Below are 11,756 nucleotides of genomic sequence, written 5' to 3'. Positions count from 1 at the left end.
GTATTGGCTCTGCAGTCAGGCATTAAAAATATTATTGTCAAATTATAAGTAATGTAGAAAGAAAAAACACTGAACTTCTGTAATGGATTAAAGGTATTGAGAAAATTCTTATGGATTACAATATTTTTTGTTATGTGTATCTGCATCAATTTTATATAATGTTTATTTTTTTCATTTTCTTATTGTTAGTATGTCATCGCTCGACATTAATGATGACATCGATGAAAATGACTTCAATCACATTCAAAACTCTGTGTAAGCAGTAGTATTTATATATATTTGATCTGAGATTGGACGTGTTGAGTGTCATTGACTAATAGTTTATTCACTCTACATAGTATTGACTGGGCTGAGGACAGGACATGGGCTCCACATGAGGACACAAGAGAAGTTTCAACATCAGAGGAAGAGGAAACCATAGAGGAGGCCAGTAACTATGATGACAGTGAAGATGAGGATTACATCCCAGCTTTATGTGTTCGGTAAGTTCCTAAATAAAAGTTGTCTTTAAAGAAAATTATTTTATCTTCTAAATGTTTTATTTTTTATTCACTAGTGGTGCCATTCAACAAAAAATATGTCTGGATGCTCTTCAGGCCATCAGCTTGGAGGACACTGTTCATGACACTCTAGACCCAGAGCTAATAGAATCCCAACCAGTTCCAGAAATAATTAAAGTCCAGAGTGAGGATGACATCATTGATCATCCTGCAGCCATCACTTATCATGTCTGTTTGAAACAACTCGCAGAGTATCTGTTGCTGCCAATCCCAATGTGTACAGTGAAAGACCCACTGACAATGGTGGAATGTCGGGCCCATTCCAGACCAAGTCCAGAGGAACAGCAGTCATCATGCAATGGGTATGTTAATTTGTGTGTTGTTTAATCTGTTGTAACGGCATCATTGTAACAGTTAGAAAGTAATGTTAAATGTGTTTGTAAATATGTTTTCCAGATCTGTCCAAACAATCATTGTGTGTGGCAATGGAACTCCCAGCCTACTTTCAAGTACGGGATGCAAGCTGGGGACTTCCTTTTGGCATCAAATATATTACTATCTTGCAACAATTATGCCAAAGTTGAATTGCTCTTCAAGTTTATGAATATGGGAATAGTGGAGCGGACAACCTTCTTTAAAATACAGGACACATACTGTGTTGATACCATCAAAGACTTTTGGAACAGCAACAGAGCAGAAGTAGTTTCCAGGCTGCAGTCAAAGGACAATGTTGTAGTACTTGGTGAGTATAATTATAGCACCCCAGCCAATGTTCACATGCATCTCTACTGACACTGTTGTCCCCAGGTTTGACAAGATTTTTGTTTCTTGTGCATATGTTAATTTTTTTAGGTGATGGGTGTATGGACAGTCCTGGGTTTTGTGCTCAGTACTGCACCTACACCATCATGGAGAATGACACCAAAGAAATCCTGTCAATAGTCAACATTGACAAGGTTTTATCAGGAGTTTCGACCAGCTCTACCAGGAGGTTAAACTTGCTGAAGTATGCACAGATGCACATTCACAGATATCTGCTCTCTTCAGTAAGTCCAATACAGTCATACTAATACTAATGTTAAATGTTTGCTTGACCTCTGAGTCTGTAATCTGACAATGAATCAGAATATCTAATTATATTTCTGTTGCCCTCTTATTCGAAAGACCCAGTCAAAGGAAAATACAAGCATAGCGGAGTGCTGCACACTCTAGACATGTGGCATGGTCCAAAAACTTTGGCAAGAAGATACATGCTGTAAGTTTTTTGATATAAAAATGTAATTCACTATTTTCAAACTTGTATATTTTTTTCCTATATTTGTATTTGGTCATTTTATTATTTTGTGTATATTTACGCAGGGCAGCAAAGGAGTTGTTCCATTCTTCTGCAGTGGAACAAGGATGTCTGCAATCATTTCTGGTTCTGCTGCAAGATGGCTGAAAACTATGATGACTTTTTTGTGAGTAATACTATTACTCAACCAAATATACTATATGCAATTTTCTGTAATAATACTTCAACACTCTGGTGTTGTTGAGATGTGAGATAAAAATAGCAGTTTTGTGTAGAACTTGATATTGTTCATTACTACATGAGAAATGTTTTACAGTTATCAAATTAATAAAAATCCGCCAACAGTGAAGCATGATGGATAAAAGGCAACTCCTATACAATTTTTTATGTTTAATTATTCTAAAAATAATTTAAAACTGTTAGGACATATTTCAAGAACCGTTCATCCAATCGACTTCACAAGGGAGTGCAGTGTCGCATTTGGTGCAATATAGATGGACACGCAAGACGAGACACATTCAGATTTAATAAACTTTTAGTAAACTACAGTCAGAACAGCACCTCACGCGGGCAGTGCTTATGCTCCAAGAACGGACACTGCACTAGTGATATAAAACACACACACACAGGTCTGTTAAATTAAGCAATACTTTTAAGGTAGTCTAATATTTTTCTGACAAACAAATTGGCACAGTAAGGGTAGATTTAAATAAAGAAAAACGAAATTTAAATAAATGAAAAACGAAATTTAATTAAAGAAAAAACAAAATTTAATTAAAGAAAAAACGAAATTTAAATAAAGAAAAACGAAATTAAGTTAAATTAAAAACGAGATTAATTTAGATTGATAATAACGGGTAAAAATGGTAATACATTTTGTTTCTATTACTCTATTCTCCACAATGTCAAAGCAACAAAACACAAGCTCAGACATGCACTTCGGTCCATACAAACTCCGCTGTTCTGCGCTCTAGCCAGAGAACACTCCAGTTGCTGGAACACGCGTCGGTTCTATTTCTAGCATGCTCACGTTTCCCGCGTGGCTCGAGCGCGGCTGAGACGCGTGTCTCAGTGTGCAAACTCCAACCTGTTAAATATGGGAGCCAAAATAAAAACGGACACGCCACGGAGCTGAGACGCTCACACAGCCAGTGTGTCGCCGGCCTTATTCAAGGGGGAATGAGAACCGTTTCGCGGGGGATCCCAGGTGTGAAAAAAAAAAAAACACGATTATTCGAATGTCAAATTTTCAAATCGAATACCAACCCACCGAATGGATATTCGGGTCTGTTCCATTATTTTTAAATCTAACGGGGAAAAAAAGCAAATGAGGCACCCAGGTACAACATTTTTAACAGTAGGCACTATATATATGTACGTATCAGTCCATTCTTCATTAAAACTACGGTTCTCTGAATCAATTTTTCGCTTAAGGCTCTTTGAGAGTGCCATTTTTCATTCAAATATATTCAGAAGGCCTTTCTTCTAGTGTTCTCCACAAACTACGACCTGCATGTGACAGTGATGGACAGCTTGACAGCCTCACAAATATGAAGCCTAAAATATCGCTATCGAATTTTATTTTATATTATGAGTATCTGGCCCTTACAGTGTCTGCAGAGAAATGGTACACCCACACTCCCAGCAACCACCGCCCGCCCCTCTGGCTCAATCTACGGACCCTTGTGAACCACTATTACTGGGCTCTCATACAGGTTCCCTGAAAAATTGAGAAGTAGTAGAGTTTACCATAGACTGTTGAATGTTACTCACTGTTGTACGAAGAGATTTGACTTCCTGCCTCAATTCCTCCACCATTCCTAGCATCATTTGCATTTGTTCATCACTTTTAGATTTGTTCTCTACTACTCCCCTTACTAAACCCAGGCATTAGATGGGTTTGCTCCATATTCTGAAGAAGCTTTAATTCAGAAGCAAGATCAATTGCATCTTCTAGGGTTTCAGGTTTTGCTCTGCGTAGGCTAATACGTAAGGCACCGGTTGCAAAATGTGTAAGAAATTGATCTCTTGCCAACATATCATGAGGACAATCATCAGCTGTGGGGTAAGCTTTAGTGGTGAGATGCCGTAAGGCATTTCCGAATTCCCTTGCGGTCTCATTATGCAAACGCCAGCAGGCTGTAAATGTAGCCCTACTCCAATCGCTACCATCACAGGGCTCGAAACATCTAGCCATAGCAGCTTTTAGCAGCACATAGTTTCCTTTAGCCTCAGCGGACAAACCACTATAAATATATCTTGCCCGCCCAGAGAGTAGAAGGGACAAATGTCATTTTTAAGGGTTCATCCTAATTATTTACATCAGCCGCCAAATCAAATTGTTCTGACCAGTCAGACCACTCCCGGCCTACACCAGTAAATGTTTCAGGCATAAATACTGGCCGCGCAGTAGCTCTTAATGTGCCCACATCCCTTACGTGGCCCCCACCTTCAGGCCCAACATTATCCTCCCCTGTAGCATTTTTTCAACAGTGTCTAGGTTTTATAAGGTTCACAAAAAATAAACAAAAATCCCACCGCTGCCACCAATATAGTAAACCTAAACAGGAGAGTTAATGTTGTGGCTAGAGGAATCTACTCTACAGACCAAGCAACACCACAGGGGTAGAAACAATAATCTTTATTATATATAATTCATGCAGTTACCAAACATGTCAGACCGGGTCAGGATCTGGAAGTCCCAAGTTCTAATGTTAAACAATCTGGGTGAACAACACCACCATGGAAGCTGCTACACATGAACCGCAATAAATAGGGATGCACCGAATATTCGGCCACCGAAAATTTTCCGAAAGACTGAAAGACTTTTATCACTGAAACAACACGGCCGAAATGTGATGACGCAAATAGAAACCGCGACCTGCATAGCGCAGACCACGAGCTCCCCGCGACATTCACTTCACACCAGTGGGTCTTAAAGGAACACTCCGACTTTTTGGGACTTTAGCTTATTCACAGTATCCCCCAGAGTTAGATAAGTCCATACATACCTTTTTTATTTCGGTGCGTTCTGTAAGTGTTATTTGACGCACCCACCGCTAGCCTAGCTTAGCACAAAGACTGGATGTTAATGGATACTGGTAGCATAGTAATCCCAATAAGTGACAAAATAATGCAAACATTTTCCTATTTACATGTTGTGATCTGTATAGTCACAGCGTGTACAAATAACAAGGCTATATGAGACAGAGACCATTTTTAATCATATAAATACTGGGAACTATATTCTCACTAGGCGTAGGAGCACAGCTAACGTTACTTCGGCGGAGTGGCTACTTGGGCGGAGTGATTAGCGCAACACACAAGACGCACCGTGGTGAGGAGAAGAGAGTTCGCTCAGAGTTGGAGTAATAGAGTCAGTAATTACTAGATAGTAAATTTATAGTGTACAATCATGGGTGTTCGCTGTATTGTAAAGAACTGCGACAATAAACAGGGGAGACCAGGTATTACTATGATGTTTCATAGAATTCCAACCACAAACGCTGACCTGATGAATAGATGGCTACTTGCTCTGGAAATAGATCCAAACAGTATCCAAACACACCTGTAAACGCCATCACGAAGTATTTCGTTCGGACCATGAAACGTGTGCTAAAGGATACAGCCATCCCATCGATAATAAAGACAGGACAAATTGGATCACCTGTTGCTGCGGTAAGTGTTCCGTTATGTTTTGAGATGACTAACATTAGCCATACTGTAACAGTGCCATGCTAATGTAATATAACCTTAGTAGTGACACTATTACGTAAATAGGGGGTCCGTGTATCAGTGTATCCCCTTTATTGTTATTATTGTGACACACTGTATGCAATGGCTATACTACAATTTCATTGAACTATGAATGATCCTTATAACAAAATCACTTACTTGGTGGACAGCTGACCACTAGGTTCACTCGGCATGAGGCGTTTCTTCCTGTTGATCTTGTCACAATGGGGAAAAAAAGGGACAAACGTCTAGCTAGTTGGTCACGTTTGTTTTGTTTACGGTCTCGTGTGCTGCGCTAATCACTCCGCCCAAGTAGCCACTCCGCCCAAGTAACGTTAGCTGTGCTCCTACGCTAGTGAGAATATAGTTCCCAGTATTTATACGATTAAAAATGCTCTCTGTCTCACATAGCCTTGTTATTTGTACACGCTGTGACTATACAGATCACAACATGTAAATAGGAAAATGTTTGCATTATTTTGTCACTTATTGGGATTACTATGCTACCAGCATCCATTAACATACAGTCTTTGTGCTAAGCTAGGCTAGCGGTGGGTGCGTCAAATAACACTTACAGAACGCACAGAAATGAAAAAGGTATGTATGGACTTATCTAACTCTGGGGGATACTGTGAATAAGCTAAAGTCCCAAAAAGTCGGAGTGTTCCTTTAATAATGAGCATTCTCTCTCTTCTTGCTCCTTTTGCTAACTAAAGAGATCAGCTCCTCTGATTCATCTGTAGCGGACGTTAATTATTCCTTTAATCGCATCACCAAAGCGTCTCCTAACAAAGAGGTTGAGACGGACCACAGAGTGAAAACGAAGAAAAGTACACTCTTATAGAGTCTATCAGCACACGTTTCACTGAGATCTTTTCGGATCCTCAGCACTTCATCGCGACTGTACTTGATCCGCGTTATTAAGACCATTACTTGGATGCGGAAATAAAGCAGCACGCACGAGAAATGATCCAGGCCGCGATGGAGCGGAGAACCCGTGTGGAGATGGAGAAGTTCCAAGCGCAGGAGACTGAGATCAGAGTGCAGAAATAAAAGACTCGTCTTTACACCAGATGAGGGGCATGCACCCAAGTTGTCTGATATGTTCAGTGAAATCCTGCAAGAAAGTGCCTCAAATAATAATACGTTGGCTCTTTAGTTCTTAGGCTACGACCTGGCCCTATTTAAATACACTCAATACTACAATATTTCTCAAATGTCAGGCAGATGACAAGCTCAACAGCTAGATCTGTCTAAAGTCCCCATCCCCAGAAGTGATAACCCTCTTGCCTATGGAGAAGTAATGCACTCTCTTGTAGTAGTCCTACAGAGAAAAATTTCAAATGCACGTGACCTAAATGCACTGTTTTTATGAGAGAACATTGAATTTTAAACCTTTCTGCAGGCCAATAGGCCTGTTCATTATTATTTAATATACACGAGTGGGATAGATTTTTAGTTTGAATTTTATTTTATACTGTGCATTGTTGCAATGTGCATTAAATATTTGCATAATTTGTAATAGATTTATTCTTTGAAACTGTAATATTTAATAATTTATGCAATTGCAATGTCTTGATTTTAGTAAAGTTAGTACACAGTCATAGCAATAAATGCAATTGTACAAATAATTGGCATAATTTATTTTGGTGTTTCGGCCTTGGTTTTCTCTTTTTCGGTTCTCGGTTTCGGCCAAGAATTTTCATTTCGGTGCATCCCTAGCAATTAATAGACCATAAAAAAACTAGCGCACATGCAATAAATAGGCAAAAGCTAGGAAACACATATCATCCCCGCAGGACACGGCACACGTTCACACAACACTTAACCTTCACACCAAAGACGCCATCAGAGTATAGAAATGGCTATACTGCTAGTTTTAAAATTATACACACACACACACACACACACACACAAAAAGTTAAAAACTTAACTCTCCCGGGATGCAAGACCCTCCCCCGGGGTCTAGGCTTTGGCGCTGGTTGGTAGAGGGGAGAAAGCAGACACCAGTCCAGCGCTCGCAAGGCCTCCGACTGTAGTGGAAACGGAGTACCCCTTTTCTGAGAAGCCGCGCCGCCCAACGCACTCCTATTCCCAGTCTTATCTACAGGTAAGCCCGCTAAGCTATCTTCACCGCCGGCAGCCCTAAAACGCATGTGAACGGCACCCACCCCCCAACCTTGAGTGCAGCTCGGCGTGTAGCAAAAACACTGCTTCCCAGACACTCGCACGCTTGGCTGTGCCTCTCTATTTATCGTTCTCTCTCCTCCTTCACAATCAACAATGGTCAGGTGCAAGAATTTAACTCAACCTCCTCTTCCCTCTAACCCCCCCCCCCCCCACACACACACACAGCAATCATAATGCATTTTTCCCACGTCACTTTATTACATTATTAATAGTGCTATTTATGTCACAGAAAACTGCTTATTTATACTACTTAATAAATAGTGGCAATTATCTGCAACTCAGTATTGTATATTATATAAAACATAATAATTGAATGAGTGTAAATTTAAATTCAGATAATTAAATGGATGCGCCCTCCCTACAACTACCATTACCCTACCCAATACTTTATTTTCAACTTTTATGATTATTTACTTAATTTTCATTGAAAATAAATGCTTTTCCGGTGTGATATGAAATTTGAAAACGGAAAAAAAGTTCGCCAAAAAAATCCTGGTCGATCACGTCAAAATATGTATGACACATGCTTTACCTTCTGCGCTACTGGAACTGATGGTTGGGGAAAATAGCACGTTTGGTGGGTGAAGTTAGTGTAAATAGTCACTCTGATCAAAAAAGTCCATGCCATTCGGTAAGAAAAAAAAATATATTACCTGTAAGAAACATTATCAACGCTGTTCAACACTAGTGCAGATATCTGTAGAACAACTTAGGGTACAAAATGAAATAAAATATGTAAACACTAGCCATTAAGAAGTTCCAAGTCATTCAAAATAGTAGTTTAACTTCCACAAATCATGCTATAAACATTCATAAGAGTACTAGACAAAGTTATCGGGTATATTATAAATAAAAACTATATATTAACTTTCATGAATAATAAACAACTGATAAAATTATCCAACCCATAAATATAGTAAAGTATTAACAAATTTTGATGCAAATAAATAGGGTATGATTTAAAAATGAGCATCTCTCCAAAAACCTATTTCTGTCTCATTTCAAGAGTTAGTGTATATAATTAGTTGTATTAGTTGTATTGTATAACAATTCTATAATAAGGGGGTTATTATAGAGCCCCCCTGGACCGCACTAATTTTCAAAGCCTGGCTACGACCATGATTGCTTCCACAAATTATTTTTTCCGCTCACCTGAAAATAATGAGTTATGTAGTTAAAACTACATATTTTCTCGTAATAACGAGATGTTACGTCGTTACAACCACATTATCTCCTTAAAATGACATATTTCATACTCAACATGTCATAAAAACAATATGATTTTCCATTATAGATTTCTGTGACATATTGCGATGTGTATCCAAAACATTAAATCCACAACTAATATACCATTTTAAAAACCCAAGGATGTGTCCCCAGCTTTGGTAACCCAGAGATTCACTGGCATTCATGTATTTATGGGGGAGCTACAAACACGAAACCTTAAGTGGCCCGCATTAGGCAGTGTCCCACTTTAGGGAAATTCACCCTACATTATGTGAGCAAGCTAAGCGACTGTCCGCACTGCTGTCGCCGCGGTCCGATAAAGAAGCATCTGCACTCTGCTTAAATTATAAGAATACACTGTTTTAAATGTATTGTAATATTTTACGTTATGTTTATTAGGATTAATCTCCAATCTTACTTTAATGGTATCCAATAACTGCACTCAGACCCAGAGTATATGACTAGTTTAATTTGATCAAATCAAACCAGTTATTTTTTTAACAATACCGACTCTAGGCATATTTCTTTTTTATTTGAGTGACTGTAGTTTGATTTAACGACAAATCTAAATACTGATGGTGCGTGACGTCACTGCTACGGACAAACACTGAAGGAACAATGTCTTTGAGCACACCTGTGGACAATGAACAATTTGAAAGTCGTGACTTTTGCCAAGTATGGTCACCCATACTCAGAATGGTAACTAGTCCGGCTCGCTAACCATTAGGCCACAGCTGCCCCATTTTGGGATGCTTTTAAATGTAGGGGAGGGGAAAGGTGAGGACGCGCTGTTGCCTGATAATTAACTGTGAAAGAGACTGAGACGCTGTGTTTGTTAACCCTTGTGGATTGTTCAAATTCACTACCCTTTCGAGTTGTTCGGGATGAAAACATCCACTCAATTAAACTGCTGTAAAAATGTATCAGATTCATATTTTTTTTTCTATTTTTTTTGCATAAATCTGTTAATCAACCTCAGTCCTGATCAAAACTACCAAATGTTTTTAAAAAATCCAAGATTTTAACTCTTTAATTGCCAAGTTCATAAATGATGTCACTGATTTGGGGGAAAAACACACAAAATGACTTATTTTCAATATAAAAGTAATTGTGGCTGGATTTTTTTTTACTTTTTATAACCGTCTTGGGCATGTCAAAGATTAGTAGCAACATTGGCTTTGATGCATTTTTAGTTTTTGTGCAACATTAGATTTATTTTTTTTCTCCCTAATTTGTTGTTGGTGGCTGTTTTTGCCCCATTGACTTCCATTATAACGACATTTTTTGATTGCAAAGCCATGACACCATGTAACCATGCATTCTTGATTGTTTGTGGTTTTCCCTTTTGGGAAGAGGTAAAATGTGTTAATTTTACAGTAGGCCTGTGCAAAAAAAGGCTTAGTTTCTGGCTTGTATATGGAGTTATATGGAGTATAACAGCAAATTATAGTGTTTGTGTGTGTGTGTGAGATTCTTGATTATTGGTGGTTTTCCCTGTTGGGAAGAGGTAACACTTGTTATTTTTACAGTTGATCACTAGGTGGGACCATTAACCATTTAGATAGGCCTGTGCAAAAAAAGCTTAGTTTCTGACTTGTATATGAAGCTATATGGAGTATAACAGCATATTATATTGAGTGTGTGTGTGTGAGAAAGAGAGAGAGAGCATGTGTGAGAGAGACCTTTGCGCACTTACCTTAATGTATTTCAGAAAATCACAATGTACACCTCAGCTCTTAGAACTACATGGAGTAAACAAAAGTGTATTTATGCACCTGCTGCCTTTTGATGGTGGTGAAAGTATTCGGTTGTTAAGTGATGACGTAAGAAGTGCTGTTTCTGGGTCCAGGCCTCAACTTGCTTCACTTGAGAATATGACCTCAGCAGCCGTTTATGAGCACTGTTTATTCATATTGATAATTTAAGTTAAATGCTTTCAAACTTACGATATACACTACAGTCTCCGTGCTCACAGCGTCCCAAACACAAATAATTTTTTTTTTTTTTAATATATTTATACTTTCATTGTCTGGTTATCTGGTACTTCGGTATGGAGTTAAAGGTTAATATCATAACTTTTTTGCTAGTATTCTATCACATTGTGAGTTTATATTAGCACCTTTTGTTGTTTTCTCGTGGTAACTGATAGAGCGTTTGGACACGGAAGCGCTGCTACGTGACGTCAGACTTAACAAGCGAATAGACTAAACAAAAGCAAAGTACGTGGATTTAAACACTTGCATGCCATCGTGCTGGATATTTAATGGTGAGAAGAGCAGCAAGCAACACGAGAAAGGGCTTGACTTGTACCAAAGTTTTAGAAATGATTATGTAGCGTGACCCCTCCAGCGAGCTGCAGCTTATTTGAAGTTGGTATTGCATTTTGGTTCATAATACATTATGTTCATAAATTTGATGCGAAGTAGATTTTTTTACAGGATTTTAAGGTTTTAAACTGGCTTTACCATCAAGAAAAGAGGAGCATTTCACATATAGGCCATCTGTACTTTTCACCATCAAAAGGAAGCAGGTGCATAAACGCACTTATTTTTTTATTGTTTACTCCATGTAGTTTTGAGAGCATGAGGTGCATATTTTGATTTTTTCAGATACTGTACATCAAGGTAAGTGCACAAAGGTCTCTCTCACACCCTCTCTTTCTCTCTCTCTCTCTCTCTATCACACACACACACACACACACACACACACACACACACACACACACACACACACACTATAATTTGCTGTTATACTCCATATAACTCCATACAAGCCAGAAACTAAGCCTTTTTTTGCACAGGCCTATCTAA

At 38.7% G+C, this 11,756-nt stretch overlaps 1 long non-coding RNA gene across 1 annotated transcript; it reads left to right on the top strand.

Annotated features, from left to right (window-relative positions):
• The first annotated feature begins 761 nt into the window (after positions 1 to 761).
• Positions 762 to 1,456, top strand: LOC132115133 (uncharacterized). The gene is made up of 3 exons (XR_009425418.1): positions 762 to 862; positions 957 to 1,242; positions 1,372 to 1,456. It is a non-coding gene; the product is annotated as an uncharacterized LOC132115133 (long non-coding RNA).
• The last annotated feature ends 10,300 nt before the right edge of the window (positions 1,457 to 11,756 follow it).

The sequence above is a fragment of the Carassius carassius genome, chromosome 34, assembly GCF_963082965.1.
Source record: "Carassius carassius chromosome 34, fCarCar2.1, whole genome shotgun sequence".
Lineage (NCBI taxonomy): Eukaryota > Metazoa > Chordata > Actinopteri > Cypriniformes > Cyprinidae > Carassius > Carassius carassius.
Note: the sequence above shows the minus strand (reverse complement) of the source record. Positions and strands in the feature narration are given on the sequence as shown.